This window comes from Macrotis lagotis, chromosome 1 (genome assembly GCF_037893015.1).
Source record: "Macrotis lagotis isolate mMagLag1 chromosome 1, bilby.v1.9.chrom.fasta, whole genome shotgun sequence".
Lineage (NCBI taxonomy): Eukaryota > Metazoa > Chordata > Mammalia > Peramelemorphia > Peramelidae > Macrotis > Macrotis lagotis.
The window spans coordinates 916366959-916389497 of record NC_133658.1 but is presented as its reverse complement, the minus strand read 5'-3'; positions in this window follow the sequence as shown (position 1 = coordinate 916389497).

Here is a 22539-nt window from a genome sequence, read left to right as displayed (position 1 = left end):
AGAGATGTAGTAGATGTTTCCAAAGAACCAGAGGGAGAAACTTTTATTTTGATGTTTACTTTTTCCCTTTATGCCTTTTATCTGTAAGGTCTCCTTTTCAAAAGGGATTATCTCCTTTGAAACAGTCAAAATACATCTATCTTTCCCTTAACATTGTCTCCCCTTATAAACCCCATAGTTAGAAACCCTTGATGAAGTTTGTCATATAGTTAGTGATTCATTGATGACTTCAGCTCCAAGGTGAAACTCCCTTCTTTTCAAGTTCGGGTGGGGGATAAATTCTTTGAATAGATTGCCCAAGCCTGGGGATAACTCAGAAGCAAATGACATAATCAAAGCTCACTGCCAGCCCTCATTGTAATATTCATTTTATCATTAATTGCTAACCAATCAGACCTGGTTGCCACTCTTAGGAACACCATTCTTCCAATGGGATTAGCTGTGAGCCCCTGTCAAGATTGTCTTTGTTTTATTAAAATATTGACATTATTGATAAAATGATTAAATTACCCAGAATTTATGTCTCTGGAAGCTTTTTAATAACTATAGGGGAGAAATTGTGGGGCCAGCCCTAAGCCCTTCTCCTTCTCTCCCCATTGCTAGGAAACCACAGGGGTCATTATTGCCTTTGGCAAAAGAGGGAAGGTCCTTGAACTGTGAGAAGTGGGAGTCTCTGAGGTCAAAGGTAAAGGAAGCTGGTATTTCTGGGTCCTGGCCCTGAGTTTGTTAGACTTCTGTCTCTTCCAGATTTGGTCTTCCAGGATGTCACCTTGGCCCTTCTGGTGGACCTGGTTTGATCTGCACTGTCCTATGGATCTCGCTGGTGGTTGATGAGATCAGACAGAGGGAGCCCAGACATCTGAACCAAAAAGACATTCTGCCCTGGTCAACCCTATCTGTAATGGATGGCCACTTATCTTAGGAAAGATGTGGACAGCCCAGAGAGTGGGTGGGTGGATGGAAAAGTAGGAAGGGACTCAACATTAATACGGTGTCCACAACATGCATATGCTGCCCACAATGAGCCAAGGGCTCATACAATGCTGGGCCTGGAGACAGGATGACCTGAGTTCCAATTCAATCTCAGACACTTACTGTGCCCCTCAGAGTTCTGTCCTGTGCCCTCTTTTCTTCTTTCTCTATCCTACTTCACTTGGTGATCTGCTGTGCTTTTTTAGATTTAATGACCATCTCTATGTGCTTTTGCTCCAATTTCTCCGCTAACCGTTAATCTCTCACAACCTTTTGGACATCTCAAATTAAAAATCCAATGCACCTCTTAAACTCAGTGTGTCCAAACAAGACTCATCTCTCTCCATAAACTCTCCCCCATCTCCCTATTATGATAGAGGGCAATACTCTTCTCCCAGTCTCTGGTTCCCAGCCTAGAAGTCATCCTGGATTTCTCTCTGTCTTCATGTTTCACATTCAATATAGTGCCAAAACCTGTCAATTTCAATTTTACAGCATCTCCCCAATACTCCCCATTCTCTCCTCAAACACTGCTCCCCCACCATGCACCTCAAACCTGAATTACCTCAATAGCTGTGGGAGGGGGGAGGGGAGGGGTGTCTGCCTGCCTCAGGTCTCTCCCTTCCAGTCCACCCTCCATTCAACCATCAAAGAGATTTTCCTAAAGCACAGGTGATCATGTCAACCCCCAATCAACAAATTCCAGTGGCTCCCTATCACCTCCATGATCAACAAAATCCTCTGACATTCAAAACTTTTCATAACCTGCCCCTTCCTAACTTTCCACTCTTCTGATACCTTACATCCCTCCCACCTCCCTAATGTCATGGTCTTCTTGAACAAAGCACAAACAACAATCTCTGTGAGTAGTAGGAATACCCCACTGCTGACAAATGGGGCTACCTAGCTCCTCTTCCTTTGTCTCTTTCTGTCTTTCTCCCTTACTTTTGAGTGTTCTGCTCAAAGGTCTGGTAAGATATCTTGGGGTTTATGGTCCCAAAATTCTGATTTTCCTTGATTGACCAACAAAGGTCTCAGGTCAAATCCACTTGGTCATTGTTTGGGCTCTGATTGACTTAGAGTGGAGGTAAGTAGCAATTGTTTCTGTTCAGAAACTGAGTCTTCCACCTCTCCAAGACTGATTTTTTTTTGACTTTGCAAAAGTGGCCATTCTTTGCTTCATTTCTTTGTTATCTGACTTAATCATAGAGAAACCCTGAGAGTCTTGCCCTACCACTTTGATTGTTTTGGGGGCAAGAGCTAGATAAAAGTGATAATTCTTGGTCTCTCCTCATCTCTCTCTTACCTAGCCTTATTCATTGAATGGGCATTGCCTCAGTCAAACTGCATTCCAATGCATCCAAGGTCATCTCCAGTCCTCTGGATCCATATCTGGCCACTGGTCCCAGATGACTCCAGAGGAGAAAATGAGATGGATGACTTAGCACAACTCTCCCTCAAATTCATTTCATGGATATTTCATGGTCTTCTTCAAGAATGCAACAACTGCCTTCTGACTGCCTCACAAAGAAGATTCCCTCTGGCTGTCTCTCATATTTAGAATGCTCTCCTTCCTCTGACCACTGATCTCCCTGGCTTTCTTGAAGTCCCAACTAAAATTCCATCTTCTAACTATGGGAGGCCTTCCCCAACCCCTCTTAATCCCAGTACCTTTTCTCTCTGTGGGCTACTAATTTCCTATTTATCCTTTATAGAGCTTGGTCTGTATAGATTTGCTTGCACGCTGTCTGCCCCAGTGGGCAGGGTTTGTCTTTTGCCTCTTTTTCTATCCCCAGTCTTAGCCCAGTGCTAAGTAGATGCTTCATCAATGTTTATTGATTGATTGATTGACCCTGGGCAAGTCGCTTAGCCTTTGTTTTCCTCAGTTTCCTCATTTGAAAAATGAAGATAATAACAGCACCTACCCTCCCCCAAAAGGTGTTGTGAAGATCAAGTGACATAGATGCTATATAAATATTAACTATTATCTTACTTGATCCTCAGTCACCCTAAGAGGGAGATACTATCGTTATCCTCACGTCACAGTTGAAGAATGAAAGTAGAGGGGAAGTAACTTAGACAAGGTCACACAGTTAATAAGTGACTGAAACTGATTTGAACTCAAATCTCCTGACTTCAGGTCATTGTACAACTTAGCTGCCTCAAAGAGAAGACTTAGAGGGAGATGCTGACCCCCATCCCTCACCCCCTCCCCAGAACTTGCTAGCAGTGAGCCCTGAATCACAGAAACTTGGGGATAAAGGCCCTTTGATCATTTGACCAACACGTGTACATCAAGTACATGCACACCCCACTTAACACTGAAGAGGAGAGAGCCCAAGCCCTGGAGGGGTACATCCAGGCTATGTCTGATCCAGCCAGCAGATGGCGCCTCTAGCCCTCGCTGAAGAGCTGTCCAACATGGTCCTTTGCAGGTGGAGACAGAACCTAACCTGTTGGGTGGCTCTGCCTCTCCCCACCTTCTCCCTTTCAGGACCACCCCCAGGCTCTTATTTAGTTTAAGGGCATGGCCATTCCCAGAAACAAAACATATCAAATGACTAATCTTTAGGACCAGAGTCTAATCTCTTCCCCAATTTCAGGAGACCCTGAAAGGATTAATCACTCATGAGCAAATCCAAGCAGATTAATCAAATTAATCAGATTAATCAAAGGCTTAAAGAAGCAGAGACCTCACTGATCATCCCTCCCCTTCCCTCTTCTGCAGTTTGTACTGTGTATCATTCAGAGATGTGCTTCCCAGTAATGTCCTTCTATGTACTAGCCAAAAAGGGGTGACACCCCATTGTGCCACTTCTCATTCTTGGCCAGGGAAAGTACTTCCTCCCACCTCCTAGCTGCCTGCTGGAGGAGTCTGACATTGGAAACCTCAGCCAGCTTCTTTCTCCTTGAGGCATCATCATCACTCCAGAAATTTCTTTTTATTTTTTTATTGATGTTTTATTTTTCCAAATACATGTTATGAAAGGGTTTTTTATGCTTATGTATATTTTTAAGTTACAAAATTTCCTTCTACCCTTCCTTCCCACTTCCCTCCCCTCAGCAGTGAAAAGTCAGGTTAATCTTGTACATACATATTTGTGCTAAGCATGTTTACAGATTAGCCATTTCCAGTATGAAGAAATAGGATTAAGGGAAAGAAATACAAAAGAGTTATTTAAAAAAAAAAGTGAAGGGCAGCTAAGTGGATATGAGCACGGGTCCTGAAGTCAAGAGTACCTGAGTTCAAATCTGGCCTGAGACACTTAATAATTACCTAGCCGTGTGGCCTTGGGCAAGCCACTTAACCCCATTGCCTTGCAAAAAAAAAAAAAGGGAATGTAGTGTTCCTCAGATTCTAAAGAATTTTCTTTTTGTTTTGTTTTTCTTCCTCTGGATGGGGACAACTTTGTTCCTAGCCAGTCAAGGGTAGTCCTAGCTCTCTGAACTGTTGAGAGGAGCTGCATCCATCAGGGTTGGCCATCTCACAATATTGTTGTTAATTTGTACAATGTTCTCTTGGTTCTGCTCCCTTCACTCAGCGTCAGATCCTATAAGTCATTCCATGCCTCTCTAGTGTCCAACCATTTATGGTTTCTTTTTTTTTTTTTTTTGTTTTGTTTTGTTTGTTTTTTTAGTTTTTGCAAGGCAATGGGGTTAAGTGGCTTGCCCAAGGCCACACGGCTAGGTAATTATTAAGTGTCCGACATCGGATTTGAACTCAGGTAGTCCTGACTCTAAGGCCAGTGCTCTATCCACTGCACCACCTAGCCGCCCCCATTTATGGTTCCTTATAGAACAATAATATTCCGTAATATCCACGTACCATAACTTGCTTAGCCATTCCCCAATGGATGGGCATCCCCTCAATTTCCAATTCTTCGCCACTACAAAAAGAGCTGCTATGAATATTTTGGAACATGTGGGAATTTTCCTATTTTTTATGATTTCAGGAGTTGGAATTGCTGGGTCAAAGGGAAAGAACAATTTTATTACTCTTTGAGCATATTGCTCTCCAGAATGGTTGGATGTGTTCACAGCTCCACCAGAAATGAATCAATGTCCCAGTCCTCCCACATCCTCTCCAACTTTGATCATTTGATCTTTTTCTCATCTTGGCCATTCTGATAGGTGTGAGTTGTTTTAATTTGCATTTCTCTAATCAAGAATGATTTGGAGAATTTTTTCACAAGATTATATATAGCTTTAATTTCTTCATTTGAAAAACTGTCTATTCATATCCTTTGATCAATTGAGTAATGCCTTGCAACCTTAAAAGTTTGATGCAGTTCTCTATATATTTTAGATATGAGACCTTTATCAGAACTGCTAGTTGTGAAGATTCTTTCCCAGCTTTCTGCTTTCCATCTAATTTTGGAAGCATTGATTTTATTAGTGTAAAAACTTTTTGATTTAATATGGTCAAAATCATTCATTTTATAGCTTATTATGTATTCTATTTCTTGCTTAAATATAAATTTGTCCCTTTCCTGTAGATTAGATAAATCATTTCTTGGTTTATTAATTTGTCTGTGATGTCACTCTTTATGTTTAAATCCTGTATCCATTTTGACTTTATTTTGGTATAGAGTGTGAAATATGGGTCTATGCCTAGTTTTTGTGATACGGTTTTTGTTTCCCCAACAATTTTTGTCAAATTGTGACTTTGTATCCCAGAAGTTAATGTCTTTGGGTTTGTCAAATAATAGATTGCTGTAGTCATTTACTGTGGTTTCTTTTAAACCTACCCTAATCTACTGATCCATTATTCTATTTCTTAACCAGTACCAGGCAATTCTTTTTTTTTTTTTGGTTTTTACAAGGCAACGTAGTTAAGTGACTTGCCCAAGGACACACAACTAGGTAATTATTGAGCGTCTGAGATCAGATTTGAACTCAGGTACTCCTGACTCCAAGGCCGGTGCTCTATCCACTGCACCACCTAGCTGCCCCTACCTGGCATTTTTGATGACAGCTATTTTATAGTATAGTTTTAGACCTGGTAGAGCTAGGCCACCTTCATTTATGTATTTTTTTTTTATCAGTTCCCTTGCTATTCTTGAGCTTTTGTTGCTCCAGAAGAATTTTGTTACTATTTTTTCTAGCTCGGTAAAATAATTATTTGGTAGTTTGATTCGTACAGCACTGAATAAGTAATTTGGGTAGAATTTCATTTGTGTTCATACAGTTTCTGGATTTATCTTGGGAGGTAGATTCCCAAGTATTAATGTTGTCTACTGTTACTTTAAATGGAATTTCTCTTTCTATCTCCTGCTCTTGGGCTTTGTTGTTTATATATAGAACTGCTGATGATTTATGTGGTTTATTTTTTATCCTGCTACTTTACTGAATTTGTTAATTGTTTTTAAGGAGTTTTTTAGATGATTTTCTCAGGTTCTCTAAGTACATCATATTATCTGCAAAGAGTGAAAGCTTTGCTTCCTCATTGCCAATTCTGATTCCTTTCATTTCTTTTTCTTACTGCTTGAACTAACATCTCTAAAGCTATACTGAATAGTTATGGTGATAATGGGCATCCTTGGTTCACCCCTGATCTTATTAGAAATGCTCCAAATTTATGTCCTTTACATATAATATTTGTTGATGGTTTTAGATAGATATTGTAGATTAGATTTAGATTAGATATTTAGATTAGATATTTTAAGGAAAACTCCATTTATTCCTAATCTTTCAAATGTTTTTAATAAGAATGGATGTTGTAATTTATCAAAGACTTTCAGCATCTATTGAGATAATCATATGATTTCTGCTGGTTTTGCTATTGATATGTTCAATTATGTTAAGTATTTTCCTAATACTGAACTATCTCTGCCTATCTGATATAAATCCTACCTGATCATGGTATATTATTCTATTAATAACTAGCTATACTCTCATTGCTAAAATTTTATTTAAGATTTTTGCATCAGGGTTCATTAGGAAGATTGGTCTATAATTTTCTTTCTCTCTTTTGATTCTTCCTGGTTTAGGTATTAGCACCATGTTGGTGTCATAAAAGGAATTTGGCAGAATTCCTATTTTTTTAAAATAGTTTATATAGAATAGGAAGTAATTATTCCATAAATGTTTGGTAGAATTCTGGGTGGCTAGGTGGCGCAGTGGATAGAGCACCGGCCCTGGAGTCAGGAGTACCTGAGTTCAAGTCCTGCCTCAGACGCTTAATAATTACCTAGCTGTGTGGCCTTAGGCAAGCCACTTAACCCCATTGCCTTGCAAAATAAAAAATGTTTGGTAGAATCCACTTGTAAAATCCATCTGGACCTGGAGAATTTTTCTTAGGGAATTTGTATATAGTTTCTTCAATTTCTTTTTCCTGATATGGGGTTAAGTAGATTATTTCCTCTTCTGTTAATCTGGGCAGTTTGTATTTTTGTAAATATTCATTCATTTCCCTTAAGTTATCCACTTTACTGGCATTCAGTTCAGCAAAGCAGCTCTGAATTATCTCTATAATTTACTCCTCACTGGTGGTTAGTTCACCTTTTCATTTTTGATACTGGTAATTTGGTTGTCTATTGTCTTTTTTTTTTTAAATCAGATTAACCAAAGGTTTATCTAGTTTATGGACTTTTTCATAAAGCCAACTCTTAATTTTATTTATTAGATCAATGGTTTTCTTGCTTTCAATTTTAATCATCTCTCCCTTGATTTTCAGAATTTCCAATTTGGTATTTAGTTGAGGATCTTTAATTTTTTTTCTTTTTCTAGCTTTTTTTAGTTGCGTATCCAATTCATTGATCTGTTCTTTCTCTATTTTATTCATATAAGCATTAAGCATTTAGAGATAAAAAATGTTTCCCCTCAAAACTGCCTTGGCTGCATCCCATAAATTTTGATATGATGTCTTATCATTATCATTTTCTTAGATTATAATTACTGATTATTTCTATGATTTGTTGTTTTATCCCTCATTATTTAAAAACAAGTTATTTAGTTTGCAATTAGTTTTTAGTTTCTCTTTTTTTGATCCTTTGTTACATGTAATTTTTATTACATCAAAGTCTGAGAAGTATATACTTTTATTATTTCTGCCTTTTTGCATTTAAGAGGTTTTTATGCCCTAGTATATGATCAGTTATGGAATAGGTACTATGTACTGCAGAGAAAAAGGTACATTTTTTTCTCTCCCCATTAATTTTTCTCCAAAGGTCTATCATGTCTAACTTTTCTAAGATTTCATTGGACTTCTTATCTTCCTTCTTGTTTATTTTGTTGTTAGATTTATCTAGTTCTGAGAGAAAGAATTTGAGGTCCCCCATTATTAAGGTTGTACTGTCTGTGTCTCCTTTAATTCACCCATGTTTTCCTTCAGGAATCTGGATGCTATGTCACTAGGTACATATATGTTTAATAATAATGTAATTTCCTTATCATTGGTGCCTTTTAAGCAGATGTATTTTCCTTCCTTATCCCTTTTAACGAGGTCTCTTTTTGCTTTTGCTTATTTGAGATCAGGATCACTGATTTTTTTAATTCCAATTGAAGCATAGAGGATTTTGCTCCATCCTTTTACCTTGACCCTGTGTGTATCTCTGTTTTAAGTGTGCTTCTTGTAAACAATATATTGTAGAGTCTGGTTTTTAATCCATTCTGCTATCCACTTCTGTTTTATGAAACAGTTCATACCATTCACATTTACAATTAAGATTACTAATTCTGTATTTCCCACCATGCTTCCTTTCCCCTTTACATTTTTCTCTTTCCTGTCCTCTTATTCCAGGTCACCAAAGTTTTACTTCCTTTACCCTTTAACTTTTCTTTTAAAATTTAACTTTCAGGTTATTCTCACTTATATCTTCACCTTGCCTTTTATCAGTTCCTTCTTCCCTTATCTTTCCCTTCCCTGTAGAATAGGATAGATTTTTGTTTTGTTTTTGTTTTTGCAAGGCAATGGGGTTGAGTGGCTTGCCCAAAGTCACACAGCTAGGTAATTATTAAGTGTCTGAGGTGGGTTTGAACTCAGGTACTCCTGACTCCAGGGCCCATGCTTTATTCACTGCACCACCTAGCTGCCAGAATAGGATAGATTTTTAAACCCAAGTGGAAATATTTCTTATTCCCTCTCTGGTCCAAATCTATTGAATAGAATTTACTAAGTGTTCCTTCTTTGCCTCTAAAATTATAAATCTTTGTGCCTCTTCACCTGGTGCTATTTATCACGCAGGTATTATCAATCACAGCTTGATTAATTGATTACTTGGTAAGTATTAACAAAGTATATTAACAAAGTATTAACAAAGTGCCATCAGTATTGCTTGCTTGCTTGCTTGTTTGATTGAGAAACAGCATTGCCTCAAAGTCACTAAGTACCCTTCCCTTTTCCATCTCATTAGAAGTGCACTTTTCAAGAGTCTTGAATTATATCAGATTATAATCAATTTTTCCTTACCCCCCTTTTCAAGTACCCTCCAAAAACACATAATCCTCATGAGCCAAAATATCATTCAAAGTCAAATCATTTCTTGAACTATTTGTACTCTCACACTTTAACTACCCCCTCCCCAGGGGGTAGTTAAATTAACCTTTTGTTAAATGAAATAAGGATTAAGTCAACCCCTGATTTAATTAACTACAAGAATCTTAAAGGGATCTAAGACCTGGGAGGCTCTGAAGGGCTCATTTGAGAACTTTACAAATGATTGTTAAGTTATGGCAGACACTAACTCAGAACTGCCCATTTTATGATGCCCTCATCAAAGTCAGTACTAAACTTTGTCAGCACAGCATAATTAAAGTGGGTCCAAGGATAGTGAGGCACTTAAATTTAGAGTTAACTCCCCTGCTTTTCATCAGAACTTTTTTGTCTCAAACATAGTGATGTAATCTTGGACCTCTTCAATGGAGAGACAAGACCCAACTCTAAGTCCAGTCTCTTCAATTATATTCAACCCTTTACTTATCCTAAGAGAAGTAAAATTCTCAAGAGTTAGAAGTGTTATACCTTTCCTTTAAGGGTTGTATACAATTTGATCTTGACTAACATTTTTTGTGTTTTTTTTTTCCTTCCCATTTTCATTTACCTTTTTAAGCATCTCTTGAGCTGTGCATTTGTCAATTGAATTCTCTGTTCAGTTCTGGTCTTCGTGTCAGGAAATTCTGGAAGTCCTTTATGTCATTGAACATTGATTTTTTTGCCCTAACAAAATATACTGAATTTTGCAGGGTAGTAAATTATTAGTTGTAATCCCAGGTACTTTGCCCTCCAATATATGGTATTCCAAGTCCTCCACTCCTTCAGCATTGAGGCTGATAGGTCCTGTGTGAGTCTGATTATGTTTCCTTTGTATTTAAATTGTTTCCTTTTTACTGCTAGCAGTATTTTCTCCTTTATTTGAGAGTTCTGAAGGAAGCCCTTGGAATTTTTGTACTGATTTCTGGATGGGTTCTGTGTATTCTTTCAGTGGTTATATTGTCTTCTTATTCTACTAGATTTGGACAGTTTTTCCCTGATAGTTTTCTGCAAGATGTGTTCCAGGTTCTTTTTCTGATCTAGACATTTTAGTAGTCCAGTGATTTGGAGATTATCTCTCCTGAATGTATTTTCCAAGTCATTTGTTTTTCCCTAAAAGGTACTTTATGTTTTCTTCAATTTTTTTCCAACTTTATTTTGTTTGATGGGATCTTGTAATCTCAAAGATTCATTGGTTTCTATTTGTTCAATTCTAATTTTTAAGGTTTTATTTTCTTCAATTACCTTTCGTGTCCCCTTTTTAAAGGTATTGAATCCTCTAGCCAATTTTTCATAATTTTCCTGTATGACTCTCATTTCTTTTTTCCATTTTTCTTCTTCCTCTCTTTGGTTTTTAAATTCTTTTTTATGCTCTTCTATGAGCTTTTGGATTTGAGTCCAATACATAGACTCTTTTGAGACTTCCCCTGTGAGGGATTTTTCACTGATTTCTTCTTCCAAGATGGAATTGTTATCATCTTTATCTGCAAAGTAGTTTTCTATAGTTAGTGATTTTTAGCTTTTTTGTTCATCTTTGTTGTTTTTAATTCTGCTCCTGGGATATAGATCCAAGGTTAGTTAGTTTGTTTGTTTGTTTGTTTGTATAATTGTCATCCTAAGAAACAACTATAAAACACTCTTCACACAAATAAAATCAGATGTCAATAACTGGGCAAACAGCAATTGCTCGTGGGTAGTCTGAGCTAATATAATAAAAATGACAATTATACCTAAACTAAATTACCTATTTAATGCCATACCAATCAAACTTCCAAAAAATTACTTTGATGAGCTAGAAAAATTTAGTAACTAAATTCATACGGAGGAACAAAAGGTCAAGAACATCAAGGGAATTAATGAAAAAGAAATGTGCAGAAAGGTAGCCTAGCCATATCAGGTATAAAATTATACTATAAAGCAGCAGTCATCAGAAATATCTGGCACTGACTAAAAAATTGAGTGGTGGATCAGTGGCATAAATTAGGTGCAAAAGAGACAGCAGGAAATGGCTATAGTAATCTGTTTGATAAACCCAGAGTCCAGCTTCTGGGATAAGAACTCACTCTTCAATAAAACTACTGGGAAAACTGGAAGGTAGTATGACAGAAACTACAAATAGACCAACATCTCACACCCTATACCAAGATAAGGTCAAAATGGGTGCAGGATTTACACATAAAAGCTAATATTATAAGTCAATCAGGAGAACAAGGAATAGTTTACCTATCAGATCTATGAAAAGGGGAGTAGTTTATGACCAAATAAGAGACAGAGAACATTATAAAAAACAAACTGGATAATTTTGATTACATTAAATCATACAAGTTTTGCACAAACAAAACCACTGCAACCAAGATTAAAATGAATTAGTAAATTGAGAAACAATTTTTATAACTAGTGTTTCTGACAAAAGACTCATTTCTAAAATAGAGAACTGAGTCAAGTTTATAAAAAAGAAGTCATTCCCCAATTGATAAATGGCCAAAAGATATGTAAAGGCAATTCTCTGCAAAGAAATCAAGCTTTCTATAGTCATATGAAAAATTGCTATGAATCATTATTGATTAGGGAAACCAAATTAAAACATCTTTAAGGTACCATTTCACACCCCTCAGATTGGTCAATATTACTAAGAAAGGAAAATAATCAATGTTGTCAAGGATGTGGGAAAACTGGGGCACTAATGCATTGCTGGTAGAGTTGCAAACTGATCCAACATTTCTGGAGAGCAATTTGGAATTATGCCCAAAGGTTGGGTCTGTATCCTGAAGAGAGCATGGAAAAGGATAAAAAATCCACATGTATAAAAATATTCATAGCAGCTCTGTTTGTGGTGGCAAAGATTTGGAAATTGAGGGGATGCCCAGCAATTGGGGAATGATTGAACAAATTAGGGTATATGTATGTGATGGAACACTACTATTCTATAAGAAATCATGAGGGATGGGATAGCAGAAAAGCTTGTATGAATTGATGCAGAATGAAATGAGCAGAACCAGAAGAACATTCTATATACTAATAACCACATGGGATGTGATTTCAGCAGTACAAAAACAATTTTGGATGATTTGTGATGGGAAAGTGCCATCCATATCCAGAGAAGGAACTGTGGAGTTTAAATGAAGGCCAAAGTTTATTACCTTCAATTTTTTAAAAAGTTGTCTTATGTATTATATATTAGTTTTATTGTTTTCTTTCTTGTGTTTGGGTCTGATTCTTCTCTCCCAAAATGGTTACAGAAGTAAAATCTATTTCAGATTGATCTCTGTTGGAGGCTGGGAGAAGGGAAGGGAGCAGAGAGAAAAATTGCAAAACTCAAAGCCTTGCCAAAAAAGAAAAAAGAATTGGTAAAAACTACCATTTTATGTAGTTGGAAATATAAATAAAATATTTATTAAAATGCAAAAAGTAAAAGAAATACATAATAGAGAAGAAGGTGTGACACCACAGGAGCCACTAATTAGTCTTAGGACACATTACCCAGGTTTTGTTAGTTGGGTGACTATGACTAAAAAATCATGTCTACCTTTATCAGGGACAAGTTTGGGCCACTCTATCTTAGAAGAGTGAATAGAAGATGGAAGAGCTCAAGAGATGAACATTCCAGTGGAGACTAACACACACACACACACACACACAGAGTCTATTTAACCCAACAGAACAATATCTCCATCAAGAGCAGACCCAGGGCAGCTAGGTGGCACAGTGGATAGAGCACTGGCCCTGGATTCAGGAGTACCTGAGTTCAAATTTGGCCTCAGATACTTAATAATTGCCTAACTGTGTGACCTTGAGCAAGTCATTTAACCCCATTGCCTTAAATTAAAAAAATAAAAGAGCAGACCCAGAAAAAGAAGAGCAACAACATGGTCAGAATGGTCTAGAGTCCTACAGAGTGGGAGGTGTTATTGTCCCTCCCCACCCTTCCCTTCCAGGGCTCCCTCATTCACAGTTCCTCCATGTTATCATTTTCCCCACTGATGACTTGTATTTCTGGAGGAGTGAGCCCTGGGTTTGTGAGGGGAATGTTCTAGTGGAAAATCATCTTCCTAGTTTATTGCGTCAGATGCCTTCAGCTTGAATGGAGTAGTAGTAATAATCATAACAACTGGTATTTATGCAGAGCTTACTGTGCTAAGAACATTATAATTATTGTCTCATTGATCCTCAAGACAGCTTTAGATGGGAAGTGATATTAATACCCCATTTTATAGGTGGGGAAACTGAGGCAAGCAGAGGATTAATAACATGCCTAGCATCACAGAGCAAATAAATGTCTGACTCCAGATTTGAACTCAGGTCTTTCTGACTCCAGGTCCAGTATTCCAACCAGTTCATCACCCAGTTGCCCAAAGTATGTCTTCTGGATGAATAGAGAAATAGTAAGAACACCACTACGGGCTCATAATTGATCATGTTGAATAGCAAAGAATCTCAATCTGGGGGGCAACTATTTAGAGGATTCCATGGAGTGGGGAGAGAAGGAGGAGAGGAATGGGGAAGAAATGGGAGGGGGAAAGGAGAGGAAGGGAGAAGGGAGAGACTGAGGAAGGGGCAGGACCACAAGAACCACATATAAACTAATAATAATAATAATAATAATAATAATACTTTGGTACATTACTCAAAAAAAATTTTCAAGAAAAGTGCTTTGATAAATTGCATATGTCTAGGAGTGTGTCATCATCATTAGATGTCTTCAAGTAAAGATTAGATTTGTTCTCAGGTCCCAGAGTTCTGGGTGTAGCTGCAGAAAGGTCTGTTCTACTCTGATGCCAAGCAACAGTAGCTGACCATCTGAGCCATCTCCCCATGGAGTCAGTTGAAAGACCAGGGTGGGAGAGGGGCCCATCATCATTAGAAGTCTTCCTGTGGAAATTGGATAACCATTCATCCAGAATGAGGTAAAAGGCTATTTTGGGGTAAAGGCTAGACTTCCTTGTCTTCAGGGGCCCAGAAACAGCCCCTGTTAGCCACAGAGCTGGCATCAATGAAGACAGAGCTACTCCATCCCAGACTTAGTTTTTCAGATTCCAGCTATGTTGCTTACCTATGTGACCAAACAATTCAACTCAATGGATACCAAGTGGGTGTAGGGGCTACAGTTGCATCAGATCCAATAGACCCTGCCTTCAAGAAGCTTACATCTCCTGGGGAAAGGCAATACATGTTTACATATCAAGTTCTCCTCATCCCTCTCTTTAGAGCAGAGGTTCCAAATTTTCTTTCCTGCTCACACCTCCCACAGCACTTCCTTGCTCGCCCTTCTCATACTTCAATGTCAAAAAATAAGGTCGTTGGCAGAGGGCTCCCTCTCCCCCCATCCCCCTAACATTGATTATCTTCCACTATCAGCTCCTTCAGCTTTGTATCACATGATGAGGCAACCTTTCTTGCCTAAGTGATCCCTTTCCATCCTATCTCCTCCAGCATATTTGCCCCCACTTTCATCCCTATCTCTAATTTTCAATCTCTCCCTTGGCTACTGGTTCCTTCCCTGCTGCTGACAAATACACCCAAGTTCCTCTGTTCTAAAAAAAGAACCCTCACCAGTTCCTACCATGTGCTCCAGCTATTGTCTAGATCTTTCCTCTCCATCTCAGCTGCAATCTTTGAAAAAAGGCGTCTGTGATTACTACCTCCACTTCCTTTCCTCTCACTCTCTTCTGAATTCTACAGTCTGGCTTCTGTCCTCATTCCACCCAAACTGCTCTGCTCAAAGTTACCAGGGATCTCTTAGTTGACAAGTCCAATGACCTTTTCCCCATCCTCATTCTCCTTGACCTCTCTGCACCCTTAGCCACTTTGGCCACCTCTCATCCTGGATACACTGGACATGATGAATTGGAGATGTTAAAGCTTTTCAACAACCATTGGTACTGGAAATTAGGGGAGAAATGTTTGATGGGTATATGGATCTTGGAATTGTCTCTAGGTTTTCACGATTCTACTCTCTCCTGCAACTTGTCCTCCATGTCTGACTTCTCAGTCTCTTTGACTGGATCTTCATCCAGGTCATGCTCACCAATTCTAAGCGTTCCTCAAGGTACTGTACTGGACTTTCTCCTCCTTATACTCTCACCTGGTGATCTCTTACGCAGTTGATTCTCAGGTCTATCCAGCCCTAATCTCTCTCCTGAACTGATGTTCCCCATCACCACCAAATTAGATGACTTGTAGGGAGTGGAAAAAGAGAGAGATGGAAGAGGAGGAGGAGGAGGAGGAGGAGGAGGAGGAAAGAGAGAGAGAGAGAGAGAGAGAGAGAGAGAGAGAGAGAGAGAGAGAGAGAGAGAGAAAGAGGAGGAGATGAGAAATGAGGAGGATGAGGAGAGAGGAGAGGAGTTAAGGATGATCCCAAGGTTGCCAACCTGAGTAAGTGAAAAGCTGATGATGCTCTTAACAAAGAGAGGAAAGTTTATAGAAGAGTTGACCTGGGAAAAAGAGATGTTTTGGACATGATGAATTGAAAATGTTGAGGCTTTTCAACCAAAAATGTCAAGCAGGCAACCAATAGTACAGGACTGAAAATCAGGGAAGAAATTATTGATGGATATATGGATCTTAGAATTGTCTGGATTTAGGTATCAAGTGATAATTGAACCCACAGGATCAAGAAGAGAAAGATGGCCAAGAGGGAAGAGGAAAGTCTGGAGAAATGTCCACACATAATAAGGGGGAGGAGTGTGATAATCCAGCTGAAGACACCTAGGGCGTAGTGAGATAGGCAAGAGAGGGGTCAAGAGAGAACATTATCATGGACATGAAGGAAAGAAACACCAGTTGGAGAGAAGGTTTAGGTCACTGAATTTAATAATTAAGAGATAAAGTCTCAGAACTTTCCTAGGCTTTAGTCTGCCCAACTATAAAGTGAGGTAATTGGACTTCATGATCTCCAAGGGCCCTCCCTTGATCTAACCTCAGTTTTTCCAGATTCCTCTGGCTGTCACTGAGAAAAAAAGAAAAGTGTCTGTGTTTTTCTAGACATCTGTCTCTCACCAAGACATGTAACTCAAATTTAGTCACACATCTCAAGGAAGGTAAGGTTAACAAAGCACTTTTCCTGAAACAACTCCATGAAGAATGGAGTGAAATGATTCTTTTTCACATTTTGCACTGTGTGCTAACATTTCATCTCCTCAGCTCCCCTCTTCTGACATACAGGGTCTCCATGATACTGGGCAGGTCCCTTACCCTCTCAAAGCTATCTCCTCTTCTCCCTCTATCTAGCTTCATTTAGTGATCTCATCAGCTTCCTTGAACTGAGCAGTCATCTCTCTACTGACTACTACTACTGATCTACTCTCGGATCTATTTATCCTGTCCCGACTCTCTACTGACCTCTAATTTTGACTGTTCAACTACCTTTAGGAATCTCAAACTGGATGCCAAGTAAACATCTTAAATTCAACATGTCCAAAACTGAACTCTTGACCTTTTCCCCCCAAATCCTCCCTTCTTCCTAACTTCCCATTGCTGTCAATAATATCACCACCCTCCCTGTCACCCAGGCTCCCAAAGTAGCTATAAGACTTGATTTCTCACTCTCTCACACACATACACCTTACCCAAACTCTTGCCAAATCCTGTTGTTTCTACCTGCATAGCATTTGTTTCTATGGCTAGATTTCTTCTCTATCACTACCACTACTCTGAAATTAAACCTTCACATCCTTGGACTATTCCAATAGCCAGATGGTTTGTCTTCCTACCTCGTCTCTCCCCACCGCAGTTTAGCTGATCTACCTAAAGGGTAGGCCTGATTATATGTCACCAGCACCCCCAGAAATCAATGCCATTGATTTCCTATCACTTCCAGAATCAGGTATGAAATATCCTACCTTCAAAGTCCTCCCTAATCTGACCCATTCCTACCTATTACTTCTTATACCTCCTCATATATTCTGAAATCCAGGGACACTGGATTACGTTAGACACTCCATTTTTTAACTCCAAAAATTTTCAGAGGCTGTCCCCCAAAGCATGGAACTCTATCTTTCCTCATCTCTGCCTCCTAACTTCCCTGATTTTTTCAGGTCTTTGCCGAAGCCCCACCTTCAGGAACGCTTTACCAATCCTTAATTCTAGTGCCTTCCTTCTTTCCATTATTTCCCACTTATTCTCTTGGAATGTAGGAGTGTTGAGAGAGGGCTAGCACCTCCAGAGGGAGGGCTGCCAAGTCCTTTTGAGAGCCACCCATTCACCTAACACTTACCTACAGCTCCAAGAAGCTGTAGCATCCCAGTTAACCATGTTGGCGAACCCATCAGTGAGTTAGTGTCTATCCTAATCATGTGAAAACTTCCCCTAGTAGTACTCACCGAGCAGGTAAGAATAATTTGTCCCAGCAGCCACGAAAATGAGTGACCTAGGGGCGGCTAGGTGGCCCAGTGGATGGAGCACCGGCCCTGGAGTCAGGAGGACCTGAGTTCAAGTTCTGCCTCAGACACTTCATGATGACCTAGCTGTGTGACCTTGGGCAAGCCACTTAACCCCATTGCGTTGCCAAAAAAAAGATGAGTGAACTAGCTCTGTGGGGCACTTTAGAACTTGGTCAGCCATGGAAGACACCAAGGTCATCTATCCACTGCATCCTTTGGTCCTTATTGTTGACTTTGGAAGAACGAGTGAAGCTACAAGTTTGTGCAGCTCTGCCTCCCTTAAATCCAATGCTTCACTCCACAATGTCATTGCTCCTCCTGGAGAATGAAGGATGCACAACAACTTATCCTGTCTGAGGCTTGTTTGGACATAGTTCTTTGCATGAAGTCTTCTTCAATAGACTGTCAATGCTTCAGAGAAGGGACTTGATTTTATGTTTCTTTGTATCCCCAGCACACAGAGCCTGGCAAGTAATTGGCTTGTTGACTAATAGACTTCATTAGTCGGAGTTCCCTACTACAAGTAAATTCCAATTTTACAAATAAGGAAAGAGAGGCCCTAAAAGAAAAAGGACCCCATTCTGTATTATCAAATAGCTGGGCTTTGAACTGGGATTTGAGCCTATCTCCTGATTTCAAATGCAGTGGGATATCTTCTAGGACAGGCAGCCTTCACCACAGCAGGATAGAACCCATGATGGAAACCCAGTAACGGAAAACTAGCCGTGCCTGGGCCCAAATAGAGGAAGAAAGAGAAAGGGAGGCTAAGGAAGTTTGGAATTCAAGAGACATACCGGTAGAAATTCATGAACTCAGTTTCCCCCTCAATCAAGTGGCATAAAGTTAGCCTTAATGATCTCTCCTGCGGGTCCTTTCAGCTCCCTATCCTAGAAGCTAATGAAAGAATATCCTGCATCAACTGCAAAATTCTGCAAAGAGGTTACAGCCTCAGTGTCCCTTCTCCTGTAGAGAGGAATGCATGGGCTTTGTGGGAACTGTTTCCTCAACATATGGAACACTTTGCCCCTTTGGTCCAAGGTCCTGAACTAATAAAAAGGCTTACTTTCTACTATTGTTCTGTAAGATATCATGATCAGGGGGCAGCTAGGTGGCACAGTGGATAGAACACCTGCCCTGGAGTCAGGAGGACCTGAGTTCAAATCCGGTCTCAGACAGTTAATAATTACTTAGCTGTGTGACCTTGGGCAACTCCTTTAACCCCATTGCCTTGCAAAAAAAGAAAATCATGATCAACCGGACTTTAGAAAAATATGGAAAGACTTGCATGAAGAGCACAGAAATAAGAAAATACTGCTCACATTAACAACATTGTGAGATGATCAACTATGGTGGATGCAGCTCCTCTCAGCAGTTCTGTGATCATGGACAATCCTGAGAAACCTGTTATGGAAAATGCCATCCACATCCTGAGAAAAACCCATGAAGTCTGAATGCAGAGCAAAGCACATTATGTTCACTTTTTAAAGTTCCTTTTATGTTTTTTCTTTCTTACTCATGACTTTTCCCCCCTTAGTTTTAATTCTTCTTTCACAACATGACTAATATGGAAATATGTTAACATGACTATACATGCACAACTTTAACAGATTGTTTGCTGCCTTGGGGAGGGGGGGGGAGGGAGGGTGGTAGGAAAATGCAGGACTCATAAACTTGCAAATGGATGAATATTACATGTAATACCATTGCATGTATTGGAAAAATGAAATACAATAATAAAATTAACTTCTTTTATTTTTTTAAAGAAAAAAAGATTTGCTATCAGGTGATCTGTGGAAAGCTAGGGTCCACTCCTGGTGCTGACAGTGATTTATTGTGACATTCAGCAGATCCCTGATTCTCTCTTTTCTATTAACATTTTGTACTTCATGAAACACTTTAATATTTGTAAACTGGTTTATAAATGTGACCTCATTTGATTCTTATAGCAACCCTGAGAAGCAGGTGGCATTATTATCCCCATTTTTAAGATGAAGAAACCAATAGAGGTTAAGTAATGAATCAGGTCAAGAAGCAAGAAAATTGGGGCAGCTAGGTGGCATGGTGGATAGAGCATCGGTCCTGGAGTCAGGAGTACCTGAGTTCAAATGTGGCCTCAGACACTTAATAATTACCTAGCTTTGGGCAAGCCACTTAACCCCATTTGCCTTGCAAAAATAAAAAAAAAAAACTAAAAAAAAATTGTAAGAATACAAGTCATTCCCCAATTGATAAATGATCAAAGAATATGAACAGGAAATTTTCAGATGAAGAAAATAATGCTACCAATAGTCATATTCATTAGATAAATGCACATTTTTTATTACTTTTTTTTTGTTTTTTTTTGCAAGGCAAATGGGGTTAAATGGCTTGCCCAAGGCCACACAGCTAGGTAATTATTAAGTGTCTGAGACCGGATTTAAACCCAAGTACTCCTGACTCCAGGGCCGGTGCTTTATCCACTGTGCCACCTAGCCACCCCTGATAAATGCAAATTAAAACACCTCTGAGGTACCACCTCACACTTACCAGATTAGCTAATATAATAGATAAGGAAAATGATCAATGCTGGAGGGGATGTGGAAAAACTGCGACACGGATACATTGTTGGTGGAGTTGTGAACTGTTCCAACCTTTCTGGAGAGCAATTTGTAACTACACCCAAAAGACAAACTATGCTTGCCCTTTGATTCAGCAACACCACTATTAACTCTGTATCCTGGTTGACTTCTCTAGTCACTCTCTGACTCAATAAAATCCAGTGGCTTTCTATTGCTGCTCATTATGATCAAAAAGATCATAAAAAAAGGGAAAAGGACTCACAGGTACAAAAATATTTGTAGCAGCTTTTTGTGTGGCAAAGAATTAGAAATTGAGGGGCTGCCCATCAATTGATGCATGACTAGACAAGTTGTGGTATATGAATGTAATGGAATACTATTATTCTATAAGAAATGATGAGCAGGTGAATTTCAAAAAAAGACCTAGACTTACATGAACTGATACTTTGTGAAATGAGCAGAACCAGGAGAACATTGTACACAGTAGCAGCAACATAGTGCAATGTTCTACAAGGATGGACTTAGCTCTTCTCGGTAGAAGAGATTAGAATTATAGGAACTGGGGGGCAGCTAGGTGGTGCAGTGGATACAGCCCCAGCCCCGGGGTCAGGAGGATCTGAGTTCAAATCTGACCTCAGACACTTAATAATTGCCTAGCTGTGTGACCTTGGGCAAGTCATTTAACCCCATTGCCTTAAATAAATAAATAAAAATTAAGATAAAAAAAGAATGACAGGAATTGGGGAAGAATTCCAGTTGAAAAAAAACAGAACTTTACTTGAGACTTAAAAGAAGTCAGGAAGATCAGTAACTATCAGAGCAGAGGAAGGAAAATATTCTAGACCTGGGAATAGTCAGAAAATGTCAAAGACTGAAAAGGGAGGAGGGTGCCAAGTTTGAAGGCCTTTGAAGGTCAATCAGTAGTTTATATTTGTGCCTGGAGGCAATAGGGAGTCACTGGACTTATTGAGTAGGAGAGTGCCTAGGATCTCTTCATTTATATTGAGTATTTCTTGCCTATTTGCCCTTTCGTTCTGTCTTTTCCAATACAAAGGTCATTCTCTGCATCCTGGCTCTAGTCCTCATCCCAAATTGGAAGCAAAGTCCTGGATCTTCTCTGATCCTGCCCTTTCCCTGGTAGAGTTAACAAACAAAGACCCAACCCTTAGAATTAGTTGTTCTTACTTCTGGCTACCATTTCAGTGCATTTCCAATCTTAGGATTCTACACCTGTATTCTTACATCCATCCTCTGTATCTGTCATGACTTTCATTAGATGTACATTTTTTCCTATATTTTAAATTAGACACTGACTTTCCAGCATATCCACATGATCCCTTTGGAAGTCCTCATCAGAATTGTTCCTTTGGATATTCTGAGAATTCTGTTGACCATCACCCATCACACCTGGGCTGACTTTTATTGTAACATTTTAGGCCTTGGGTTCCTGCCTACACTTCCCCTAGAATGAAATCTATCTTTGAGACTCATGATGAAAAATGCTAACCACATCCAGAGAATGAACTAGGGAGTTGAAATGCAGGTCAAAGCATTCTACTTTCATTTTGTTGTGGGTTTCTATTTTTCCTTTCTTGTGGTTTTCCCCTTTTGTTCAGATTCTTCTTTCACAACATGACTAAGGAGGAAATATTTTTGTTGTGTATCCTTCATTCTCAAAGAGGACCATGACATCATCAGGGAGGCGATATCATGACAAGCACATGAATTGGATTTGAGTGATAAGGGATGTTCAAAGTCACCAGTCTCACTTTCTTCTTTGAAGCCATCTGGGTCCAGTGGCCAGATATGGATCAGTACAACTGGAGATGGCCCCGGATGCAAATAGTTAAGTGACTTTTCAGGGTCCTATAGCTATTAAGTCTCTGAAGCTGAATGTGAATTCAGGCAGATGAGTATTCCTGAGTCTAGGGTCCCTGTGCCAGTTAGCTGTCCTGGAAATATGTTTAACATGCTTGTACATATATAACCTATATCAGATTGTCTGCTGTCTTGCAGAATGGGAAAAGAAGGGAAGGAGGGAGAAAAATTTGGAACTTGAAATCTAATAAAAATAAATGTTGAGTAGTGTGGAAATATGTTTAACATGTTAAATACATGTATAATCAATATGAAATTGCTAGCTATCTTGGGGAGGGGAGAA